The 13,192-nt window shown below is 40.7% G+C and overlaps 4 pseudogenes; 2 read left to right on the forward strand and 2 right to left on the reverse strand.

Moving 5' to 3' along the window:
- The first annotated feature begins 333 nt into the window (after positions 1-333).
- Positions 334-2,180, forward strand: LOC115683549 (uncharacterized; annotated as a pseudogene).
- Positions 2,181-3,041: 861 nt separating this feature from the next.
- Positions 3,042-4,856, reverse strand: LOC115683550 (uncharacterized; annotated as a pseudogene).
- Positions 4,857-6,408: 1,552 nt separating this feature from the next.
- LOC115683551 (CRIB domain-containing protein RIC5-like) lies at positions 6,409-9,307 on the forward strand (annotated as a pseudogene).
- A 1,452-nt stretch (positions 9,308-10,759) lies between these two features.
- On the reverse strand, positions 10,760-12,572 carry LOC115683552 (uncharacterized; annotated as a pseudogene).
- Between the last annotated feature and the right edge of the window lie 620 nt (positions 12,573-13,192).

The raw sequence follows: 13,192 nt of genomic DNA on the forward strand, positions 1-13,192 counted from the left end.
AAACAAAAAAGAAAAATTTCAGCAGGGCCACTTTTTTTTTTTTCCCAAAGTAACTTCTAAAGTGGTAATATTGAAATTTAAAAAAAAAGGACAATCAAGTCCTAAAATTTATTAAATTGATTCAATCGAATCATTTCATCGACTCCGTCTAACTTGGTTAACAGTAAAGTGTTGACATGACTTTTTTTTATTTTTATTTTCTCTATCCTACGTGGCGATGACGTGGTCAAAATGATGTCGTTTTGGTCCATATATGATTCTTAATACAAATTTTATTTAAATTCAATTCAAAAAAGAAGTTAATTTTTAAAAAAAAATGGGACAAACGGGGTAATGAAGGCTGCAGACCTCGCTGTCGCCACCCGGGGAGAGTGGGGGATGGCTAGGGGGTTGTTGGGCCACAGCCGGGGGCCGTCGATCTGAACAAAAGTCACAGCCCTCACCCAGATCGGACGAAGGTCGACCCTCCCTCAGACCTAGCTGAGGGCCGCCATTGGCGGCGGTCGGCTGCTTTTTCCAAAGCAACTGTTTTTTTTTTATTTTTTGGAAATTTCCAAAGTAACTTGAGGTGCCATATTGCTGACCATTGACAAGAACTAAATGCGTGTGCTAAGCAACCATGAACAATAACCGACCACCCCCCAAGGCCCAAGCAATGTCCGCAGAGCCACTTTGTCCCAAAGTAACTTCCAAAGTGGTGATTATCGCAAAAAAACAAAATTATGAATTAGTGATTTCGTCTCAATTGACCCTCTAGCTAATCAAAACTGCATGTCTTTTCGCTGGACAACTACCACGAGTATCAGATGCCATTCTTCGCATCGGGGCATCTTCATCCAAAATTGTTTGAACTCAATTTTCAAAATTTTTCAAATTTAATCATAATCCCCAAACTCTCTAAATGCGAATTTCTCAAACTTACTTACACGCAGGTGTGAGGTTTGGGTCTCGAGTCCGAGAGCGTTTGAGGATGCAAACAGAAGGCGTGATGTGTGGTTTTACTCGCACGATCGGTTCGATTGCTTCGTGAAGAAGAAAGCGAGGGAGCGGGAGAACCCGAGGGATCGGATGGGAACGCCCCTCGGCCAATGCCCTGACTTGAGCATGGTCACTGCTTGACCTCCTCTTTCAGCGCCTCCATCTTTCTGGGCATCACAGAGTTATTAAGTCTGATGATCCGTTCAAGAATGTGCGGAGCATGATTAGGAAATTATTTAGAGATTAATTTATGGAGACTCAACTACATGATGCATTCTAATGTTATCCCAAAACCAGCTTCCGTTTCGCATGGAATCGCCTCTTGACGATTCACTGATACAACAAGGACGCTCCAACTGATGAGGAGGACATTGAAAGCAATAGCTTTGAGATCACTTTCGTGGAGTTTTTGTCCTAATAATCATTTCATCAAGCAGGATCGTGAAAATAAGCATAGGGCAGCAGCTAATTCTCTGCATGCTAATGCAGATGAGCAAGTTTCATCCGATCCGGCAACTCAAGTTGCAGCCGGTTGATCCTCTGGGAGAGACCACAGACCCTTCCATACAATTGGATCTGAAGGTTGGTTCTATATTTCGTCCTAAAAGTACATCTAGAATTACCAGAGGTTACTCACTGTTAACTCACTTAGCACAAAGAACAATAATAATCTTGCTGTATGTGCAAACTTTTCATTGCAACAGATATGGAGCAAAGTGGGGTAGCAAGCCAGGACTCGCTCTCGCGAAACATTAAGGATGCACAGGACTCACTGAGACACCTACTATCTACCAGCTTTGGCTCACCTCTGAGCTCACCTTCCAAGTGGGGGCCTGGTGCAACGAAGCATGTCAGGCGGCACAGCAAATCAGCCGTGTCTGCTGATGCCCTGACTCAAGAATCATCGTGCCCCACCTGACATTCTAGAAGAAACCAGAATTTGGGTCTCCGGGTAGAGCTGCCCTCATATGATGCCACCTTCGTGTTGAAGCAATCACAGAGGAGGAAATCAAAGGGTTTTTCTTGTGGTTGGTCAACCAGAACACTGAGATCTCAAGGGCAAAGTCCTTCGAAAGATGCATCCTTGTTGACAGAGAACGGATCAGGGTCCGAGCATGGACAAGGACTAAAGAAGATTTGAGAGTCATCTCGGCACAGTTACCGATGTGAGAGAAGAAGGGAAAAATTCAAAAGTGATTTAGTGATTAGGGTATCTGCAATCTGTAAAGACTTGAACAAAATCATCCAAAACCAGGTTGTCTCTCTTGTTGAGTTTCTTGTTCTAATGACATTTTCTGCTAAGTTTTGCATCGGGGGAAGATGGATACTTTGGTAGGCTCACAAAGAATGCAAGACGGCTCGAAGGCTCAGATAACGGAAGACTTCTAGACTCAGAGTTGCATCAAGAAATGTAGCTCAACTTGAGGGTGCCATGTTTCGAACATTGACAAAAACTAAATGCGTGTCCTTCAGATTGCCCAAGGAAGCCCAAATACAGATCCTGGGGTTAAAAGCAGACTCGAGCAACATTTGCAACACCTATCAACAAGTCAGGCAGGAAAACTAGCAAACTCATTTTTCATGGTAAAATAGCTAATAATGGAACCAATGCAAGTAATCAAGGTATCAACTTCAAAAAGAGTTAGCTTTCTTATAGAACGCAGTTTGCAGACAAGAAAAGGTGTCTAAATACATGCTGCCAGATATACGAACAATAACCTACAATCTGCCCGCAAAATATCTCTTGACTCATTGTCTTACCATTATTGTCGTGGGAACATTTCTTTCCATGTAACAATTACGTGAAGTCATAAACAAGAAAACAATCATCTGCTCAAACTTTTGCCTGCATAAATTGATTCCAGATATTCTTAGCAACTAAGAAACAACTACTAAATGAAAAAATCAGACCTCCCTCCGAGTTCTCTCTGATGCTGCTAATCAAAAGTATAAGTTTTCCAGGGTGCTTCTACTGAAATAGGTAGGTCTAAGATCAAGCTTTCAGCAAACAACATTGATCAAACAGAATAAATAATGTACTGCTGTGATTCTACGATGTCCAGATATACTACGTAAGGAAGCAGAGATATACATTGGACCTTCATCGCACATGATGTACTAATGACATACCAAAGAAAATTAGAATCAGGTGCATAAACATCAGATACTAATTTCCAGCTTTCTGTTCAAAATTCCTTCTAATTCAAAAGCCAAGTCAGAACCATGATGTTGTTCACTCAGTACTTACAACTCAAGGCATTTAATTTATCACGAGACGAGATAATCTCAAAGAGAGTCAAATTCTCCTGGACGCCATAGCTCGCTAAGTCACGGTCATCAGCAAGCCTTTTTCTTACATAAGCAATATCATGCAATTTGGCCGGCACACTCACCTGCAACAGTCTTACCATTTCCACACTAGACAAATATACGAAATGGAGCCTAGGGAGACACCAATTGTAAGACAGATCCATCCGCAATGTTGTAACTAGCTAAGGTCTTGTGACCCTCAAGCTGCTTCCCTTGATACGCCATACGCAAACTCATGTCCTGCACAGTCATCATAGCCGCAGCCATAGCTTTGACATCACCACAGTATACCAAAATTTAGCGTCTACTATGACTCCGCGACTGGACATCTCAACAATAACTGACACGTGATCATTGGGATGGAGAACCAAATGAAATGTGGGCTCTGGCGGCAAGTCGAGAGAGTCGAGGGTCTGGTGCTCTGCAAGCACCTTTCCACCGAATGTCAGATCGAACTCATCCAGCGAAATCCCTTGCTTGTCACAAATCATCAATTTAAATTCTAGGACGGTAGCCTGATTCCTTGCTTCGACCAGGAAGTTTTTCTGAATCGATGAGATTTGGACATTTACTGTCACCCTAGCCAAGTCCTGAAGGATGACATGGATAGTGGCGTGACCGTCGATTCCATAGTCAGCTAGTCTTTTTCCATCTTCAAGAAAATTCCCTTCAAAAATAAGCTGCAGAGTATGTTGATCAATTTGTTCCTTGTACTGAATCAATGCTTTGAAATCCTCCACGGTCCAATTTGGATTGACTTTCAAGTCCACCGTCTTGATGATCTTCACTTTTACATTCACCTATGGCACCAAAAAAAGATATGGGGTTCCAAAGATGACAACAAGCGGCAAATAGAATCAACATCAAAAACCCAAAAGAAACGACGAGAAACATATGGATATCCGTTTTGAACAGCAAGTGCTCGAAACTAGACCTTCACAAGTAAATCACAAAGCCTTTGAACTTATTTCCAAATAAATTTAACCACTGGCTTGAAACTAGACCTTCACCAAGCAATAACTTAAATGGAACGGCAACACCAAAAAAAAAATAAAAAAATCAGATCGATCTGATTTCCAGTTTCAGCAAGGAGTTTCACTAAAGAGATGGTTCTTTTTTCAGATAATCTTGTCGTGTTTTCTCTAGATTTCCTCCTTCGGGTGAACCCAGTTCAGCGAATAGGGAAAAAACATGACGTGCCCTCACTTTTCGCCAAAAGCAAGAATCTCGAAACCCTACTGAAAATACCAAGAAATCGAGAACCCAAAACAAAACGACGAAACGAACACCGAGACCCCAGAAAGAGAGAGAAAGAAAGAACCTCTTCTGGTGGAAGTTCAGATGGCGAAGCAACAGGTGAAGCTTGGAGCGCAACCCCACCATCATAGGAACCTTGAGCATCGGACTCTTGAGAACAAAAGTCCGTAGTGATGGTCGTGGATTGACTCCAAGTTCTACAAGATGTAGCACTGGAATTCAGACTACTCTCATCAAAGGGAAAGACGCATTGAATAGAGGTAGACATGATCGATGGATTTTCAGATCCAATGATTGCCCACGAGCGCAGAAAGAGGAAATGCTTCCTGCGAAACGTGCGGATGAAGGGATTATATAGAGCTTCTGGTTGGACGTGTTCTTTATTGTTTCTTTTCTTGGCAGTACTTTTGTTTGTTGATAGCTGCTGACTCAATGAAAAGTCGTCCTTCTCGAGTCGATTCTTCTGATGTGCTGCCAGAAAAGGCCGCAGGGGGAAACTGTCCTGTGTCCCCTTGTAGTAACTAGGACAAACAACATGCCTTCTATTTTTCTTTCTTTCTTTCTTTTTTTCGTCGAAAACAAAATGCCTTCGTTTGTACTATATTTTGCCTTTTTAAAAGGGCCGCTTTATGAAATTGAAAATTAGACCCGAAATCTCAAATGGCGATAAATTTTAGGGCAAAAGTCACCAAATACTCTAAACTATGCACATTGTGTGATACCAAAAATCACAAACTTGTGCCTATGTGATGCCTACATGAGTGCTAGAAAGCAAATAATGTTAACATGGCATGGCGCATACATGGCTTAAGTGAAATATAAACGTTTTTTTTTTGCCAAGAGATTATCTAACGAAATCTTGACGGAGGATAAATGTGTCACATAAGTACAAATTTGTGATTTTTTTTATGTCACAAGAAAAAGTTTAGGATAAAAATGTGTCATAGTAAGCATGGTTTTGGGTTTTTGATGTCGCAAAAAAAATTCAAAATAAATGTATTACAATGGGCATAGTTTGAAGTTTTTTGTGGCTTTTTTTTTTTAAATTTCAATATATGAAAATAGGAATTAAAAGTTGCGTGATAATAACAATAAATTGATAACCGAGTTTGACTATTTTCTTGCCATACTTATAATTGTGGAGCTCATTGTTGGTGTGTTTTATCATTATAATTAGTAAGATCCTAATTGCCATGCATCAATTACTTTTTCTACTTAATAAATAAAGTGACACCTTCCTTAGTTATCTCCTTAACTGATTTTTTTGACTCGGTTGAATTTTTTAAGCCATTACTTGTTATGCTTATCAAACAAGCTTAATCTCATCAAGTGCCAAGTTCTTTACGTTTCAGCACTTAATTGAATTAACAAACATCTCTCTAAAAAATAATGCCACTAGTCGACTCGTTACTATTAGGCTCCATTTGTTTCGTGAAAAATAAATTATTTAAAAAATATTTATTAAAAATGATTGTTCAAAATAATTAGTCAATGAAGATATTCTCATTACCGACAAGTATATGTATCCAAACATTTTCGTGAATGATGAAAATATTTTTCGTTGATTCAGTTATGTAAGCGATACAAGCGATCAATTTTGGAAAAATAGTTTGTAAATCATTTATTTTTCGCGAAATAAACGGAATCTTCATTCAAATTCAAAATCGTTTGAGAGGATAATGAATTGTTTCTATTCAATGAAGGAATTACAATATATATGCTTAACATAACGTAAAACCCTCTAAACACAATATTACAATTCTACCCTCCTTATCATATTTCTAACACATTGTACTTGTTTGCTCGATCAGATGATTTTCCGAAGGTATTAAGTTTCTGGTTTCTTTGTCCAATTCCCCTCTAATGTATGAAGATCATTCTAGGAATCTCAGGTAAGAGAAGCTTGTAGAAGAGCATCAGAAGCTGGAGAACTAGTAAAACACTGCCTTTCCCAAATGAATGACGAACTCAATATCTACTATACAGTTGTAAGTTGTCTAAACCATACTCTTAGGCTGCGTTTGGTCGACAGGTCGGATATAGCCCGGATAAAAAAATCCGAGGGGGGAGGTGGGATAGACCCGGATAGGATTTCTAATGCCTATTTTTCCAGAAACCTTACGCTCCACTCGCCATCATCTTCATCCCCACACCTTGTGCACTTTCACCAAAAAAATTTCTCAGCTTTTTTTCCTTCACCGACTCCTTCAGACCCGTGAATAGAACAAAAAATTATCCTATCCGACTTTAAATCCGTAGTCCACCAAACAGTGGATAGGATATGAAGAAATCTCAGGATTTCTTATCCTATCCTATCCAGTCCTATCCTGTTTAGAAATCTGGACAACCAAACGCAGCCTTATTGTCGCATGATTCTTCAAACTGCCTAGTTCTGACTATTTACGAAACTTACCAAGTATTGTTGATCTCAATGGTGACTGCGCTTGCATTGCCCAACGGTAACGTTCAGTGACAGCACAGAAAACGTCACTTTACATGAAGAATTGGAAAGCAAAGGGTGTTGAGTAATGTCCTTGATGATTCTGTTCTATTTGTGCAACGCTAGTATCATTTGAAGATGTTAAGAATTACTTCAAGAAGCAAGGTCAGAGATCCTGATCGGGTCAGCATGAGTTGGGCGCGTTTTAATGAACCGGGAGACACAGGATGATACTGTCTTTGACATGGTCGGATGAAAAGATGTCCCATAGAATACGGCTGGAGCATTGAGGTGCACATTATGCAGTGTTATTTGGTCAAAGCATGTTGAAGTCAGTAAGTTGCTGTGATACAGCAAGTTATGCCTTCTTTTTCGGTAGTATGCTTCTTATCTCAGCTGCATTTGGTGATGATGATGTGCCTCTATAAGCTTTTTCTGTACTTGGCGGGATTTTTTCTTTCTTCTTTTTTCATAAAAAAACACTGGAACGTAACCACATCATTCATCATGAAGAAAAATAGGTTCTTTTACCATGCAATGACATATGTTCTCAATATTTACTGAGTTTTAATATGCATCGAACGATGTTTATAGTTGCTCCTTATCAAGTGTCATTAGGACAATGCTCGACATAATCCTACATGTGAGTTTGGTCTGGGAAAACTTTCTGATTTTCTGTTATTATTCACCTTTTCTTTTTTTGGCTGGAATGGTTAACCAACCTTCTTAACGCTCTATTCATAGCCGAAGCTCAAGAGCCAAACTATAACAACCACCGCTTCTCAGAGGAAATGCCGACAGAGTGAAGAGCCTTCTCCAAGGCCTGAGATGTATTTCGCATATATTCGGTGCGTCTTGATTCCGTTCCCTTTCCATTTCAAGTCTGTGAGCATGAGTTAAGTAGCACGTCGACAATAAGTCCAAGAAAATGTTTATCGCTTGCTGCGTATCATGTTAACGGTAGAGCAATATGTATTTAATCCAATCCGCATCCATTTGAAGTCCCATGACAAGAAAATTACTCTCACATCAGTTGTGGGAGACTCGATTGAGATTACACCACCTTGTATCATGCTTGTTCTTAAGCGCTTGACCACAGATGATACTTATAGATTGAAATTCATAGAAGTTTGGCATTTTGAATCGTGCAGACAACAAATAGGAGCAAGAATTGCAAATTGGGTTTCCCACATATGTAAAGCAAGTCTCTCACAATGGATGGGAAGGTCCCTCCGCAAACGCCCTGAGTTGGGTGTGGTCACTGCTTAACCTCCTCTTTCAGGGCCTCCATCTTTCTGGGCATCAGAGTTAAATGGTCTGATGATCGGTTCAAGAATAGACGAAGCATGATTATGCAATTATATGGAGACTAACTCATGGATACTCGAATCCATGATGCATTCTAATGACATTTCAAAACCAGCTTCCATTTCGCATGGTATTGCTTCTTGACGATCACTGATACAAACAAGGACGCTCCAACTGATAAGGAGGACATTGAAAGCAATAGCTTTGAGATCACTTTCGTGAAGTCTTTGTCCTAATAATCATTTCATCAAGCATGATCGTGAAAATAAGCATAGGGCAGCAGCTAATTCTCTGCAAGCTAATGCAGAAGAGCAAGTTTCAATCAACTCCGCAACTCACATTGCAGCCGGTTGATCCTCTGGGAGGGACCACAGCCCTTCCATACAATCGGCATCTGAAGGTTCATTCTATCTTTCCTCCTAAAAGTGCATATAGAATGACGAGAAGTTATTCATTATTAGCACATTTAGCACAAAGAACATTAATCTTGTTCTCTATGTGCAAACTTGTCGTTGCAACAGAAATGGAACAAAGCGGGGCAGCAAGCCAGGACTCGCTCTTGCGAAACATTAAGGACGCACAGGACTCACTGAGCCACCTACTATCTACCGGCTTTGGCTCCCCTCTGAGCTCACCTTCCAAGCAGGGCTCCGGTTCAATGAAGCATGTGAGGCGGCACCACAAATCAGCCGGGTTCACCGATGCCCCGACTCAAGAATCCTTGCGCTCCACCCAACATCCTAGAAGAAACCAGAATTTGGGTCTTGGGGTAGAGTTGCCCTCACATGATGCCGCCATGGTGTCGAAGCAATGACGGAGGAAGAAATCAAAGGGTTTATCCGGTGGCGGGTCAACGAGCACACTTAGATCTCAAGGGCAAAGTCCTTCCAATTATGCATCCTTATTGACAGAGCATGGTACAGGACCTACAGGTCCGCGCATGTACAAGGACTAAAGAAATTTCAGAGTCATCTCTGCACAGTTACCGAAGTGAGCGAAGAAGGGAAAAGATGAAAAGTGATTAGTGATTAGTGTACATGCAAATCGTAGGGACATGAACAAAATCTTTCGAAACCAGGTTGTCTCTCTTGTTGAGCTTTTGTTCTAAGGACATTTTCTGCTAAAACTTTGCGTCAGTGGATGATGGATACTTTGGTAGGCTCGCAAATAACCCGAGACCGCTCGAGGGCTCAGATAATGAAAGGCTTTAAACTCAGAGTTGGATCAAGACATTTAGCTCAACTTGAGGGTGCCATGTTCCGACCATTGACAAAAACTAAATGTGTGCGCTTAAGATTTTTGGGAGCAGTACAACAAGCATGGGAGTTGATTTGAAATATCCAATGATTGCTCTTCAAGAATATGTAAAAGGAAAGAGTCCTATTATGGTAGTTACATGAAAAGGAAGAAGTATAAATAAGAAGAATCTTATGTAGGAAGAATACCGGGATGAAATCAATTATGGTGATTGCCCAATTAGAGGAATTCCAATCAATCGGGGAGATTTCTAATTAGAAGGTGATTGCCAATCAATTAGGGAGGATTCCTAATTTGTGTAGAGGTTTACCACTATAAATAGAGAGCTTGGGTGGAGGTTTCTTTTGTCCACCATAAATACTCTAGAGAGATCACAATAGTCTTCAACAATATATAATAAGAAAGAGAAACATCATTATAGTGTTAATTGTAATCATTTGATTATAGAAGAGCAGCTCCTACACCAGCGTCTTGTGATTTTTCCTATACTGGGTTTTCCACATAAAACTTCTGGTCAATCGTTTATCTTGTCTCTTGATTAGTGATTATATTTACATTTTTCTGCAAAGAAACTATCCGCATATTGCGCAATTCTAGCAGTTAAAATTCTGCTGTGATTAGTTGCGATCTGACTTAATTTACAACAAAGGTTGCCCCTGCCCAAATTCAAATCCTGGGGTTCAAAACAGACTAAAGCAACATTCACGACTCCTATCAACAAGTCAGGCAGGGAAACTAGCAAACCCAGTTTTCATGGGAAAGGAACTAATAAAGTAACTTAATGCAAGGAATCGAGGTATCAACTTTAAAAAGAGTTGCTTTCTTATGGATCGCAGTTTGCAGACAAGAAAAGGTGTCCAAATACATACTGCCAGTGAATATGAACAATAACCGACCATCTGCCCACAAAAGATTTCTTCACTCATCGTCTTACCATTACTGTCGTGGGTACACTTCTTTCCAAATAATGATGGAGTGAAATCATATACAAGAAAACCATCATGTGCTCAAACTTTTGCTCGCATCAATTGATTGCAGAAATTTTTAGCAATCACGAAACAACTACTAAGCGAAAAAACAGGATCTAACTCCGAGTTCTTCGCGGCGCTGCTAATCAAAAGTAGAAGTTTTCCTGGGTACTTCTACTGATATAGGTTAGTCTAATATCGAGCTTTTAGCAAACAACATCGATCAAACAGAATAACCCGCAATGTAATGTACTGCTGTGATTCTACTATGTCCAGATATTCAATGTAAGAGAGCAGAGACATACACTGGACCTTCATAGCACATGATGTACTAATAACATATGAAGAAAATTAGCAGTAGGTGCATAAATGTCAGACACTAATATCCGGTTTTCTGTTCAAAATTCCTTTCAATTCAAAAGCCCCGTCAGAACTATGATGCTGCTCACTCAGCACTTACCAACTCAAGGCATTTCATTTGCTACGAGGCGAGATAATCTCAAAAAGAGTCGAACTCTCCTGGATGCCATAACTTGGCAGGTCCCAGTCATCAGCAAGCCTTTTTCCCGCATAAGAAATATGGTGCCATTCGGCTGGCATACTCACCTCCAGCTTATGAAGGAGCTTCTTCTTTACTTCCTTGACCGCGTCGGACCTGCAAACCTGAAGAGCACACAGTCTTACCAATCCAGGTGCACTTGACAAATATCTGAAATGGAGCATAGGGAGACACCAATTGTAAGACCGAGCCATCCACAATGTTGTAACAAGCTAAGGGCTTGTGATCCTAAGGTGCTTCCCCTGATAGACTATATGCAAACTCATGACCTGCGCAGGCATCATTGCTCCTACTATGGCTTTGACATCACGCACAGTGTACCAAAATTTAGCGCCTACTGTGACTCTACGACTGGACATGTCAACAATAACCGACACATCATCTTTGGGATGGAAAACCAAATGAAATGTGGGCTCTTGCAGCAAGTCAACGAAGATTTGTTCGAGAAGATTGTCTCCGTAAAAAAGCTGCTGACTATAATCATCGATTTGTTCCTTGTCCTGAATCAATGCTTTGATATGCTCCACGGTCAAATCTCTCGGAGCTTTCAGGGCCACTTTCTTGGTGATATTCACGTACAGATCCACCTATGGCACCATAAAAACAAATGGGATTCGGAAGACAATCGAATCAACTTTTATAGAATGAACAAAGTCGAAAAAACCTGAGAGAACCGAGAAAGAACCGGGTATCTGTTTTACTCAGCAAGTGCTCGAAAACAGACCTCACAAGTCAATCACAAAGCCTCTGAACTTTTTTCCAAATAAATTTAGCCGCTGGCTCGAAACTAGACATTCACCAAGCAATATCTCAAATGGAACGGCAACACCAAAAAAAAATCCTGATCCACTGATTTTCCAATTTCAACAAGGCGTTTGACCAAAAAGAAGGTACTTTTCCACTCCATTTTCTTGACCTCCCTGGTTTTCCTCCTTCAGACTGACCATGTTCAGAAAATAGGGGAACAACATGACATGTCCTCACTTTTCGTCGAAAGCAAGAAATCTCGAAGCCCCTCGTGAAAACACTAAGAAATCGAGAATCAAGAAACGACGGAACGGACATCAAGACCCCGGAGAGAGAGAGAGAGAACCTCTTCTTGGTCTGAATTTGGAGGCACTGGGAGTGGAAGTTGAGAAGGCGAAGCACTCACCGGAGCAGAATCATCACTTCCTACTCCGTCTATGATCAAATTCTTCGAAATGAACACGATGTCGTCGCTTTCCTCATGTAAAGCTCTTGCCTCCACAACACCATATTCCTCCTCTGATGTCTCGAGTACATGAGATGGGAGGAGCTCCATCCCACCTCCACTGGAAGAGGAGTCAAGAACAAAATGATCCTCCAAAATGCCACCATAAGGACCTTGAGTGTCGGACGATTCAAGACTATAATCGGTAATGATCGTCCGACAAGACGTAGCCGCATTAGAATTTAGACTATTCTCATCAAATCCAAAGATGCGCGGAATCTTGTGAGACATATTGATGGGTTCAGATCCGCTAGTCAACTCGCTACTCTTAATTAAATTTCAAAATCGTCCATTCACTTTTGTTTTTTCTCTTGTTGCAATAAAGGGCACACCAGAGCCGGCCAATCACGGAACGGGATTTTTCACGTGAAGTTGATTAAGACAAAAGATGTACATCGCTCGCATATTATGATGTGCTAGGTTATTATGATGCCTTTCAGAGTATCATGACATGCACCTATTAGCCGTTGGATCATGAATGACAGAAAAAATGTGATCATCGGTTTGGATTAAATATTGGTGATGCAATGCCTAGGAAGCGTAAGGGGCAAAATGCCGTGAGGGTAAAGTAGCTTATACTAGTATGATTGTTCAAATATCCGAATCCAGTGCCCATGGGACACCAGTTAACCAAATTCATGTTATAATTGGACGTTTTCACCCTCCATTTAATCTAAATTGCAATCTTTGTTGATCACTTTCAACATAAAAAGGCTAGCTAGATGCTCCTGATTGATGGAACGAGCTCCTAAGTTCACTTGTTTATGGAACAAGCTCCTAAGTTCACTTGTTTATTACCCTTTATCCTCTGAAGAGTTCACTAGTTTTCCGCACGATAAGTATATCTCAGAAACAGTAGACAT

The sequence above is a fragment of the Syzygium oleosum genome, unplaced genomic scaffold (genome assembly GCF_021117445.2).
Source record: "Syzygium oleosum isolate NSW1041296 unplaced genomic scaffold, Sole_v2.1 Sole_v2.01, whole genome shotgun sequence".
In the NCBI taxonomy this organism is placed as follows: Eukaryota; Viridiplantae; Streptophyta; class Magnoliopsida; order Myrtales; family Myrtaceae; genus Syzygium; species Syzygium oleosum.